Genomic DNA, 13,254 nt, shown 5'->3' on the forward strand with positions numbered 1-13,254 from the left:
CTCTTCTTGGATTTGTAAGAAAGGGGAAGACATAGGGAAAACTGCTGCTCCCAACTTTGCAAAGAGAGGCAAAGTCATGAGTCATGAGTCATGACTTATAGGAGCAGACTCACAAGTGGAAACCACCATAGGAACCAATGCTGGGGCAGAAAAAATCTGAGCCATAATTGATGAATTGCTGAAAGCTCAGTATGGACAAGTCTTAGAGTAAAGTACTCCAAAGGAACCCAGTCATGGTGGGGAACACAATACTGTGAGATTGACTTCTAAGGACTTTCCAAGTTTCCCACAGTAAATTTTGGAGAAAAATCCCCTCCTGCTTCTGGTAGATGAGGAGAGGAACCATGTTAACGTACACAAGACCACTGTTCTTAACAACTCTTGCCATCAAGGGAAAGCAGTTAACCAGAGCTTAACCTAATGGGGTGTTATCAGAGCCCAAGTTTGGAGAAGAGAAATACCCAGCCCATTTTATCCATTCTATCTATAAGGGTGGTGAAAAAAACCCTGAGAAACACTTTTGAAGTTCATAGTCCAGAGGCATAAGTTCACCGAAAGACTGAGACCTAGACATATGTCTATAGAATGTTTCCCTTTCTCTTATACCTAGCCACCACACTACTAAAGGCCTATTTATAGCATTTCGTTTTGCCCAGCACATCATGGCTCTGTCTGTCAAGAAAAAATTATAAGATATACCAAAAGGCAAAAAAAACACAATTTGAAGCGACAGAGCAAATGTCAGAACCAGACATGACAGAAATGTTGAAATAAGCATGGGAATTTAAAATAACTATGATTAATATGTTAAGAGCTCTCATGGATAGGCAGCATTCAATGACACTGGAAGTATTATGAGAAAGATGGATATCCAAAGAAAGTATCAAGAAGAAATGTGAGAGATCAAAGATACAAACAAATGAAGAATGCCTTTGATGGGCTTACTAGCAGACTGGACACAACTGAACAAAGAATCTCTGAGCTAGATAATGTATCAAAAGAATTCTTGAAAACCAAAAGGCAAAGAGGACAAAGACTGAAAAACAGAACAGAATATCCAAGTACTGTGAGAGAACTACAAAAGGTATAATTTATGCCAAAAGGAGAAGAATGAAAGATAGGAACAGAAGATGTATTTGTTACAATAATGAGTGAGAATTTTCCAACATTAATGTCACACACCAAACCACAGATCTAGGAAGCCCAGAAAACACCAACTGGGGTAAAAGCTAAAAATCATAACAAAATAAAGAAAAATAAAAATCCCACAAAAACTATACCTTAGGCACATTTTCAAACAATAGAAAGTCAAAGAAAAATACAAAATCTTGAAAGAAGCCAGAAAGAAAAACACCATTTCCATAGAAGAAAAATAAGAATCACACCTGACTTCTCCTCAGAAACCTTGTAAATAAGAAGAGAGTGTAGTGGAGTACTTAAAGTGTTGATAGGAAAAATCAGAAACCTAAAAATCTGTACCCTGCAAAAGTATCTTTCAAAAGTGAAAGAGAAGTACAAACTTTCTCAGGCAAACAATAATTGAAGGAATTTGTTGCCAATAGACCTGCCTTGCACCCAATGTAAAAAAAGTTCTTTAGAGATAAGGAAAATAATATAGGTCAGAAAATCAGATCTACAAAAAGAAAAAAGAACACTGAAGAATAAGTTTTATGTTTCTTATTCTTTATATAAGAGATTACATTTTGCTCAAAATGATAATAGTAATAATATGTTCAATTAATATACCTATGTATATAATATATGTGTCTGTCTTTATATAAATGAAATAAATGACAGTAATAAATAAATGATACAGGGACAGAAGGAGAAATTAGAATTATTTTGTTATTGTAATGTACTCACATTACCTGTGAAGTGGTATAGCATTGTTTGAAACAGGACTTGGGTTAGTTATAAATATATATTGCAAACTCTAGGGCAACCACTAAGAAAGATTTTTTAAAAGGAGTATAACCAATAATTTGTGAAAGGAGAGAAAACAGAATCATATAAAATACTCAATTAAAACCACAAAAGGCAGAAAAAGAATAGAAGACAAAAATAACAAACAACAAGAACAACAAATAGAAAACAGTAACAAATATGGTAAATATTAATCTAACTGTATCAGTGATCACTTTGAACGTCAATAGTCTAAATGCACTAATTAAAAGGCAGAGACTGTCGGAGTGGATCAAAAACAAGACCCAGGTATATTGTCCACAAGAAACCTACTTTAAATATAGACACATACAGATTAAAAGTAAATAAATAAATAAAAGCACACCATGTTAACACTAATAAAAAGAAAGCAGGAGTAGCTACCTTAATTTCAGACTGAGCACTCCAAAGCAAGAAGAGTTATGAGGGATAAAGCAGGGCATTATATCACGATAAAGGGGTAAGTACTTTTCTAAGAAGATATAACAATTGTTAGTGTGTATGAACCTAACAAGAGAGCATCAAACTATGTGAAAAAAAAACCTAATAGAAATGCAAAGAAAAATAGATGAATCCACTCTCATAGTTGGAGAACTCAACACTTCTTTACCAGAAACTGACAGACCCAGCATGCAGAAAATCAGGAAAGATGTAGCTGAACTCAAAAACACCATCAATCAACTGGATATAATGGATATCTATAGGCTACTACAACAAGAACAGAATACACATTCTTCTCCAGCTCACATGGAACACTCACCAAGATAGACACATTCTGGTCCATAAAAAGCACACCTCAAAAAATGTAAAAGAATAAAAAATATGAAATGCCTGTTGTCAGACCACAGTAGAACTAAAATTAAATTAGATACCAATATCAGAAAGATAACTGGAAAATCCCCAAGTATATGAAGATTAAGCATACTTCTAAATAACACATAGATCAAAGAAGAAATCTCATGAGAAATTAGAAAGTATTTTGAATTAATTGAAAACAAAAATGCAACTTACCAAGAATTGTATGATGAAGTAAAAGCAGTGCTTAGAGGGAAATTTATATAAGATGTGTATATTAGAAAACAATAAAGACCTAAAATCAATATAAGTTTCTACCTTAGAGAAATAAAAAAAGAAGATCAAGTTAAATCTAAAGAGGAATAGCGGAAACAATAAGAATTAGGGCAAGAATCAATGAAATTGGAAAAATAAAATCAATAGAAAAAGATCAATGGAATGAAAGGCTGGTTCTTTGAAATGTCCTCTCCCCCAAATAAAATAAAAGGATAAGTCTCTACCCAGGCTAAGAAATAAGTAAGAACACAAATTACTAATATCATGAATGAAAGAGGGACATAACTACAGGTCACATGAACATTAAAAGGACAAAAAAGAAATATGAACAACTCAATGCCTAAAAATTGGACAACCTACAATAAATGGATCAATTCTTTGAAAGGCAAAATCTGCCATAATTACAAAAAAATAAATAGGCAATGTGACAGGCATATATCTATTAAAGAAGTTAAATCAATAATTAATAACCTTCTGAAACAAAAAGCACCCAGGCCCAGATGGATTTACTGGGGAATTCTATCAAACATTTAAGAAACTATACAAAAGAATTATAATAATTATAGATAATAGTAATATAGTATATAACATGTAATATATATTAATAATAATATAATATAATATAATATACATAATATATAATATATAATTATATAATATATAATAATGAAGAATTATACCAGATTCCTTACAATTTCTTTCAGAAAAAAGAAGTAGTGGGAATACTTTCTAACTCATTTTATGAAGCCATCATTATCCTAAAGCCAATATCAGAAAAAGACATTACAACAAACAAAAACTACAGGCCAATGTTTCTCATGAGCATAGACGCAAAAATCCTAACGAAAATATTAGCAAATCAAATATAACAATGTATAAAAAGAATTATACACCATGACTAAGTGGGATTTATTCCAGGTATGCAAGGCTGTTTTAAAATTAAACAATCAATTAATCTAATCCATCACATCACCAGACTAAAGAAGAAAAATGACATGAACATATTAATAGATGCAGAAAAAGCATTTGACAAAATCCAATACCCATGGGTGATAAAAACTTGGTATTCTAGGCATAAAGGGCAACTTCGTCAGCTTGGTAAAGAACATCTACAAAAAACATACAACTAACATCACAATCATGAGAAACTAGAAGCTTTCTCACTAAGATCAGGAACAACACAAAGATGTCCCTTCTCACAACTCCTTTTTAATAGCGTATTGGAAATCCTTGCTAATGCAATAGGGCTAGAAAAGAAAATGAAAGGTATACAGATTGAGAAGGAAGACATAAAGCTATTTTTGCTCACGGATGACATAATTGCTTATATAGAAAATCATAACTAATCAACAAAAAGATCTCTTGGAACTAATAAATGATTATAGCAAACTTTCAGGATACAAGGGTAATATACAAAAGTTAATTGCTTTCTTATATACCAGTGATGAGAAGTGGAATTTGAAATTAAAACTATTTACATAGACACCCCCAAAATAAAATACTTAGGTATTTCCCTCAATTTTTCTGTGAAGTGAAAACTGCTCTAAAAAATTTACATCTTAAAAAACAAACAAAACAAAGGAACACAAGGAAACTTTTGGAGGTGGTTGATATGTCTATTACTTTGTGTTGATGTCCAAATTCATCAAATTGCCTATATTATATATCTGCAGGTTTTTAATATCAATTACTTCTCAATAAAATGGAAACACATTTTGTGAAAAGTATGGAAGGTGGTGACTGATTTAGGCTTGGTTTGGAGGACTGTTGGTAATAGTTTTGTAGTAATTTCCCGTAACAAATTACCACAAACTTGGTATCATAAAACAACAGAGATTTATATTCTCACAGCTCTAGAAGTCAGTAGTACAAAATCAAAGTGTCAACAATAATCCTCTTCCCTCCAGATACTCTAGGGGAGAATCTCTTCTTTGCCTCTTCCAGCTTCTGGATTGTTCTTGTGTTCCTTGACTTTTGGCCACATTGCTCCAATAGCTGCCTCCATGGGTGTGTTGCCTCCTCCTCTTATGTTTTGCTATGGTGTGAATGTTTGTGTCTCCCCCCCGCCCCCCCCCCCCCCGCCAATTCATATCTTGACCACCTAATGCCAAATGTGATAAATGTGACGGTTTTAGGAATTGGAGCCTTTGGGAGGTGATTAGGTCATGAAGCCAGAGCCTTTATAAATGGCATTAGTTCCCTTATAACATATTTATAAAGTTCCCTTGCTCCTTCCATCACATGAAGACACAGCAAAAAGCAAGCAATCTGCAACCTAGAAGAGCACCTTCACCAAAACCTGACCATGTTGGCATCCTGATCTTGGATTTCCAGTTTCTAGAACTGTGAGAAATAAATTTCTGTTGTTCTAAAATTCTTCATTGAAATATGTTTGACATATTGGTTTCAGGTATACAACATAGTGATTTGACAATTGTATATATTATAAAATTCTCCCCACTATAAGTGCAGTTATCATCTGTCACCATACAAAGTTATTACAATATTATTGACTGTATTTCCTATGCTCTACTTCTCATGCTCATGACTTATTTATTTCATAACTGGAAGTTTGTATCTCTTAATACCCTTCACTTATTTCACCTATCCTCCCACCCCCTCCCTTCTGGCAATCACTAGTTTGTTCCTTATATTTATCAGTTTGTTTCTCTGTGTGTTTTAGTTGTTGTTGTTTATTCATTTATTTTGCTTTGCTTTTTAGATTCCACATATAAGTGAATTCCTATGGTATTTGTCCTTCTCTGACTTATTTCACTTAGCTTAACACTTTCTAGGCCCATCCATGTTATGGCAAGACTTTATACTTTTTTATGCCTGAGTAATATTTCATTGTGTATACATACTACGTCTTATTTATCCATTTATCAGTTGATGGACATTTGGGTTGCTTCCTTATCTTGGATGTTAGAAATAATGCTGCAATAAACATAGGGGTGCATATATCTTTTTGAATTATTGTTTTCATTGTCTTTGGGTAAATACCCCAAAGCAAAATTACTGGATTACATAGTAATTGGATTACATAGTAACTGGATTACATAGTACTCCTATTTTTAGTTTTCTTGAGGAACCTCCATACTATTTCCCACAGTGGCTGCACCAATTTATATTCCCGCCAACAGTGCACGAGGGTTCCCTTTTCTCCACATCCTCACCAATACTCATTTCTTGTCTTTTTTATACTAGTCATTCTGACTGGTGTGAGGTGATATCTCATTGTCGTTTTGATTTCCATTTCTCTGATGATTAGTGATGTGAGCATCTTTTCATGTGTCTGTTGACCATCTGTATGTCTTCTTTAGAAAAATGTCTATTTGGGTATTCTTCCCATTCTTTAAATGGATTATTTGTTTTTTGGTGTTGAGTTGTATAAGTTTTTTAATATATTTTGGATATTAACCCCTTATAGAATACATCATTTACAAATATTTTGTTCCATTTAGTAGGTTTTTGTTTTGTTAATGGTTTCTGTCACTGTGCAAAAGCTTTTTAGTTTGATGCAGTCCCAATTGTTTCTTTTTTGCTTTTGTTTCCCTGAGAAGACATATCCTAAATTTTTATTGTTTATAAGCCTCCCAGTCGGTGGTGTTTTCCATAGCAGCTCAAATAGACTAAGACATATTTGAAATCCCCCTCTGCCTCTATCTTATAAGGACATATAATTGCATTTATGGTTGACACAGACAATCCTGGGTAAGATCCTCCTCTGAAGTTCCTTAATCTAATTGCATCTTTTGTCATATAAGAGAATATTCACTCTTCTGTTATATAAGGTTTTTTTGTTTAGAAGTTTTAATGATTGAGAAGTGGATGTAGCTTTGTGGGGGGGGGCACTATTCAACCTGTTCCAGGCTTGGAACTTCTACTTTTATTTTATCAGGCTAGTAGAGAACCAGGAGAGGCTGTTCTGGAAGGAGAGGAAAGAATTTTTTCCCTTCCCCTAGAAGACATTTGACTTGTTTCCATCATCCATAGGGGCAAAACAGAAATGTGTGCACAAGCACAACTAAAAACAAACTTATAAAGTCAAACTAATTTGTGCTTATTATTTTGTGGTATTCTTTGACTGTCTTAGGGGATTTATTCCTGTTTTAGGGGAGCATTTCCAAGTGATCCATTTTGAGCTGACCTTTCCAAGGCTTTTCTGGTTGAAAATCATTTAGATAAATGATAGCAGATTAGATGTCTTCCTCTTTCAGTGACATTTGATTTTTAATTAAAGATTCACAAACCTGGAATTTCAGAGACTGATGACAGTAAGCTCAAGATCCTCATTGTATAGATGGAGACATGGCGACTCTGAAAATGTAAGTCTCCATAGTAAACTCTGGAAGACAGAAAAAGTCTTGGAAACCAAAGGACTGAATATCACGTTAGTGACACTTTAATGTCTGAGAAGCCAAGAGAGGGTGTGTGTGTGTGTGTGTGTGTGTGTGTGTGTGTGTTATTTTGTGTAAGTGGTGAAGGAATAAAGTATATGGGGTCTTTCCAGGGTGTCATGTAGAAATTAAAGCTACAATAGCTGCTTAAAGCTAAATCAAGTCCCTATATTGTACAAATGAAATGGCAGGGACCCTTATTGGTGAACTGACTCAACTCAAATGACTTACACAGCCATTTAGTTGCAGGATTAGGTAAAACTAGAATTTCAGGTCTCACTTTCCAGTTTAGTGGTTCATTTTCCATACCATGAGAATAGCTATTTTTACTACTAACTCACAATATTGATCCTGAAAACACACAGTAGGGCACTTATTGCTTAGCACTGGCACTCATACTTGAAGATTCAATGCTCACATACCCTGCTTTTGCTCTACCCTCCAAACCTATTCTCATGGCATGAGAGACACTGATTATCGATTATTGGTGTCCCTCTTCTATAGCACATTCCAACATTAATATACAGGAAAGTGATCCCTACCTGGAAGGATAAACCTAAGTTATCTAAAGTGACTATTTCCAAAGACTAAATCCTCAGAAACAAAAAATTTGAACAGACCCATAACAAGCAAAGAAATTAAATCAGTAGTGAAAAATATCCCAACAAACAAAACTCCAGGGCCAGATGGCTTTCCAGGGGAATTCTACCAAACATTTAAAGAAGAATTAATACCTATTCTTCTCAAACTATTCCAAAACATAGAAATGGAAGGACCCCTTACAAACTCATTGTACAATGCCAGCATTACCCTGATTCCAACATAAAAGACTCCACTAAAAAAGAGAACTACAGGTCAATATCCCCAATGAACATAGATGCAAAAATTCTCCATGATACTAGGAAATCAAATCCAACAGTACATTAAAAGAATCACTCACCACAATCAAATGGGATTTAATCCTGGGGTGTAAGGGGTATTTAATATTTCCAAATCAATCAATGTGATACACCACATTAATAAAAAAAAAGGATGAGAACCACATGATCCTCTCATTAGATACAGAAAAAGCATTTGACAAAGTACAGCATCCATTCCTGATAAAAACCCTCAACAAAGTAAGAATAGAGGGAACATAACTCGACATCATAAAGGCTATAAACAAAACACCCACAATATCATTCTCAATGGGGAAAGACTGAGAGCTTTTCCTCTAAGGTCAGGAATAAGATGGCATTGTCCACTCTCACCACTGTTATTTAACATAGTACTGGAAGTCCTGGCATCAACAATAAGACAACAAAAAGAAATAAAAGGCATCCACATTGACAAGAAAGAAGTCAAACTTTCACCATTTGCAGACAACATGATACTCTGTGTAGGAAGCCCAAAAGACTACCAAAATTTTTCTAGAACTGATACGTGAATTCAGTAAAGTCACAGGATACAAAATCAACGTACAGAAATCTGTTGCATTTCTATATGCCAATAATGAAACAGCAGAAAGAGAAATAAAGGAATCAATTCCATTTACAACAGCACCAAAAGCCATGAGATACCTAGGAATAAGCCTAATCAAAGAGGTAAAAGATCTGTACTCTGAAAACTAAAGAACACTTATGAAAGAAATTGAAGAAGACACAAAGAAATGGAAAAACATTCCATGGTCATGGGTTAGAAGAACAAATATTGTTAAAATGTCTATACCACCCAAACCAGTCTACACAGTTAATGCAATTGCTATCAAAATCCCAGAAGCATTTTCCACAGAGCTAGAACAAATAATACTAAAATTTGTTTGGAACCAGAAAAGACCTTGAATAGCCAAATGAACATGAAGAAGAAAAACAAAGCTGGAGGCATCATAATTCCAGACTTCAAGTTATATTTTAAAGCTGTAGTCATGAAGACAGTATAGTAATGGCATAAAAACACACATAGATCAACGGAACAGAATAGAAAACCCAGAAGTGAACCCACAACTACATGGTCAACTAATCTTTGACAAAGCAGGTAAGATTGTCCAGTGGAAAAAAAAGGCAGTCTCTTCAACAAATTGTGTTGGGAAAACTGCATAGCTACATGCAGGAGAATGAAACTGGGCCACTTTCTTACATCATACACAAAAATAAATTCAAAATTGATGGAAGACCTAAACATGAGACAGGAAACCATCAAAATCCTAGAGGACAACACAGGTAGCAACCTCTTTGACCTCAGCTGTAGCAACTTCTTACTAGACACATCTCTGGAGACAAGGGAAACAAAAGCAAACATGAACTATGGGGACTTCAAAATAAACAGCTTTTGCACGGCAAAGGGAACAACAAAAGTAAAAGGCAACCTATGGAATAGGGGAATATATTTGCAAATAATATATCGAATAAAGGATTACTATCCAACATCTATAAAGAACTTATCAAACTCAACATCCAAAACACAAATAATCCAGTGAAGAAATGGGCAGAAGACATGAACAGATATTTTTCCAAAGAAGACCTACAGAAGACTAACAGAAACATGAAAAGATGTTCAACATCCCTCATCATCAGGGAAATATAAATTAAAACTAGAATGAGATATCACCTCATATCTGTCAGAATGGCTAAAATTAACAACACAGGGAAACAATAGGTGTTGGATAGGATGTGGAGAAAGAGGAATCCTATTACACTGTTGGTCGGAATTCAAACTGGTGAAGCCATTGTGGGAAACAGTATGGAGGTTCCTCAAAAAGTTAAAAATAGAACTACCCTATGATTCAGCAATTGCACTACTAGGTATTTACCCAAAGGATACAAAAATGCTGATTCAAAGGGACACATGCACCCCAGTGTTTATAGCAGCATTATCAACAATAGCCAAAAACCAGCCAAATTATATATCTCTATATATCTATATATCTATATATCTATATATCTATATATCTATATATCTATATATCTATATCTATATCTCTATATCTATATCTATATCTATATCTATATCTATATATATTAGTCAGAGAAATAGCAATACCATAGGATTATGTAGAATTTAAGAAACAAAACAGATGAGCATAAGGAATGGGGGTAAAAAAGAGAAAGAGGTAAACCATAAGAGACTCTTAACTATAGAGAACAAACTGAGGGTTGCTGGCGGGAGGTGGTCAGGGGATGGGCTAAAAGGGTGGTGAATATTAAGGAGGGCACTTGTGATGAGCACTGGGTGTTATATGTAAGTGATGAATTACTAAATTCTACTCCTGAAGCAAATATTACACTATATGTTAACTAACTAGAATTTAAATAAAAATTTGACACAAACAAACAAAAAAAAAAAAACAAAGACTATATCATCTAGTGAGTTCCTCCCTTCTGTATTGTTATTGCAGTTGCAACCACTCTAATGTATTTGTTTTCAGCTTTCTTAAGGAATAATTGATATACAGGAAACTGCATGCATTTAAAGTATGAAAGTTGATTTTGGACATGTGACACTCATGAAACCATCACAGAAGTAACATAAGGAACATATCTAACACCCCCAAAATGTTCTTTTTATACCCTGGTTTATAGTTTGATATTATATATATCAAATAGTTTGATAGTGTTAAAATGTTTCAACCCAGAAAAAAAGCTGGACTCTCTGGATCTGAGCCAAGAGTTGAAATCTTTCCTTGGGCATTGATTCTTTCCTCCTTGGAAGAGAAACCAGACCCTCCCAAAGATCTTTCTTTGCAGTTGTACGCAAACAGCTCCCAGACTAGATCAAGGACTTTAAGAAAGGAACTGGGAGATTGGAACACTTTTATAAGTTGCAAGAAGAATTCTAAAATCTCAAATTACTTGAGGACAAACTAAATGTAGATTTGGTGTGAAAACATGTTTCTTAAGGAAACTTTTTTTCTCTTATAAAATAGCATGAATTTGAAATGTAATGAAAATATGAAAATATGCTTAATCCCACCATTGTAGCTAAACACTGTCAGTCATTTAGCATGTTTTTATTCCTAACCCTTCCTTTATCAGAAAAATAATTTCTTTATTGAAAGAAATCTACTTTAAATGCAACTTTTGAATTTTGGTGTTTAACCTTTTTTTTCTGTGCATACCTCCAAAGCACACACCACCACAATAGAGCCATAAAAGCATGGGATGTATATTTTTCTCGGGTCTCAGAGAAAGAATGAACATATTTTATTAGAGAAAGTGGCTGCAAAATGCTATTAAGAACACAAAGCTTTGTATTGTGGTTCTGTTAGTGGGTTCTAGAGAATTAGTATTTATAAAAGTAGAGAAATGTTTCTTCTCTGTTGAACAAAAGTTTATAATAGTAACGAACAACCCGCTGAGAGATCCAACAGCTATAGCCAAAGGTATTCCTTTCTTTTGGTGAAGGAGTGTTAGGGATGAGGAAACTAAGTACTTATGTACACTCAGAATTTAGCTTCCTTATCCTTAAAATCCCCACTTCTCTCCTCACTAGATTGGAAGGACTCATTTTAATGTTGATTTTCCATGTCCAGCACTCCAGATGGCCTACTGGCCAATTAGTATGCTATATATTTCACTCCATATTTATTGGAAGCAATGAGGTAGAACAGAATGTGTGCTGCCCTGGGAGTCAAGAAATCTTAGCACAGTGCCTGGTATGGAGTAGGTACTAAATAAATAATAATTCAATCTAGCAAGCCTGTGTTCTAATCCTAAATTTTGCCATTAATTTACTGAAAAGTTGGTAACTTTTTGAAGAGAAAGAAAGCTTCAATTGATCTCTCCTTATTATCTTCCCCCAATACATAGACGTGGGCTAAGAAAAATATTGGTTAACCAAAGATAGTTAAACACCTCTAGTCTCTAGTTTCTTAACCTACAGAGTGGGAAGTAATAATTCTTGCCTATCTCATGAGAGTATTAGGCCAGATAATATACAAGTGTTAAAGTGCATTGAGAAAATATTACACACATGTAAAGCATTATTAAGATTATTGGTAGAAGCCCCAAATTCACTGATGGGGAGGGTAGGTGAGCTGAAAAACAAAGGGTTAAGGGTCCATTTCTAGGTAGTAATTATCTGCTGGTGGGTACTTAGCTGGATGCAACTTCAGTGACATAATCTGATACCATTGGATAGGAAGGGGTGCTTTGAGTTTGAATCCATCACTAGACACTGCAAAAGATTATTTTTATGTAACTCAGGTTCTCATCAACATCCATGATTGCCTTGCAGTGTATGTTTGGAAAGTGAATGATTGCTTATGTCTCCATTTCCTTATCAGCAAAATGGGGCAATTGGTGCCTTCCTTATAAAAATTTTGTGAATATGCATGAAGAGAAGGCAGAATATAACTCCAAGGGCCTGGATCAAAGGTAGAGGGTTTTTTTCTTAAATCTTTTCAAGACTAAATGATGCAACCTCAGGAGAAGCCATAGAAAAGAAGCCTTCTTTCTGAGATTTTCATAAGGAGAGGGAAAGATAAGTTTCTTATCCCTAACCTAAATACAGGTAGTATGCTCAAGAATCTAATTTCTTAAGAATTTCGAAAATGGGGGTGCCTCAGTGGCTCAGTTGGTTAGGTGTCCGACTCTTGATGTCAGCTCAGGTTGTGATCACTAGGTGCTGAGATCAAGCCCCAGCTCGGACTTCCTGCTGACAGCATGGAGCTTGCTTGGGATTCTTGCCCATTCTCTTTGCCCCTCCCCCACTCACACTTGTGCTCCCTCTCTCATAAAATAAATAAATAAACATTAAAAAAAGAATGTTGAAAGGGAAAGTAAAGTTGTGCTTTGATTACTTTCCTACTTTAATAAAACTTTCTTTTATGGGGCACCTGAGTGGATCAGTCAGTTAAGGGTCCGAC

Source organism: Panthera onca, chromosome X, assembly GCF_046562875.1.
Source record: "Panthera onca isolate mPanOnc1 chromosome X, mPanOnc1 haplotype 2, whole genome shotgun sequence".
NCBI classification, from domain to species: Eukaryota; Metazoa; Chordata; class Mammalia; order Carnivora; family Felidae; genus Panthera; species Panthera onca.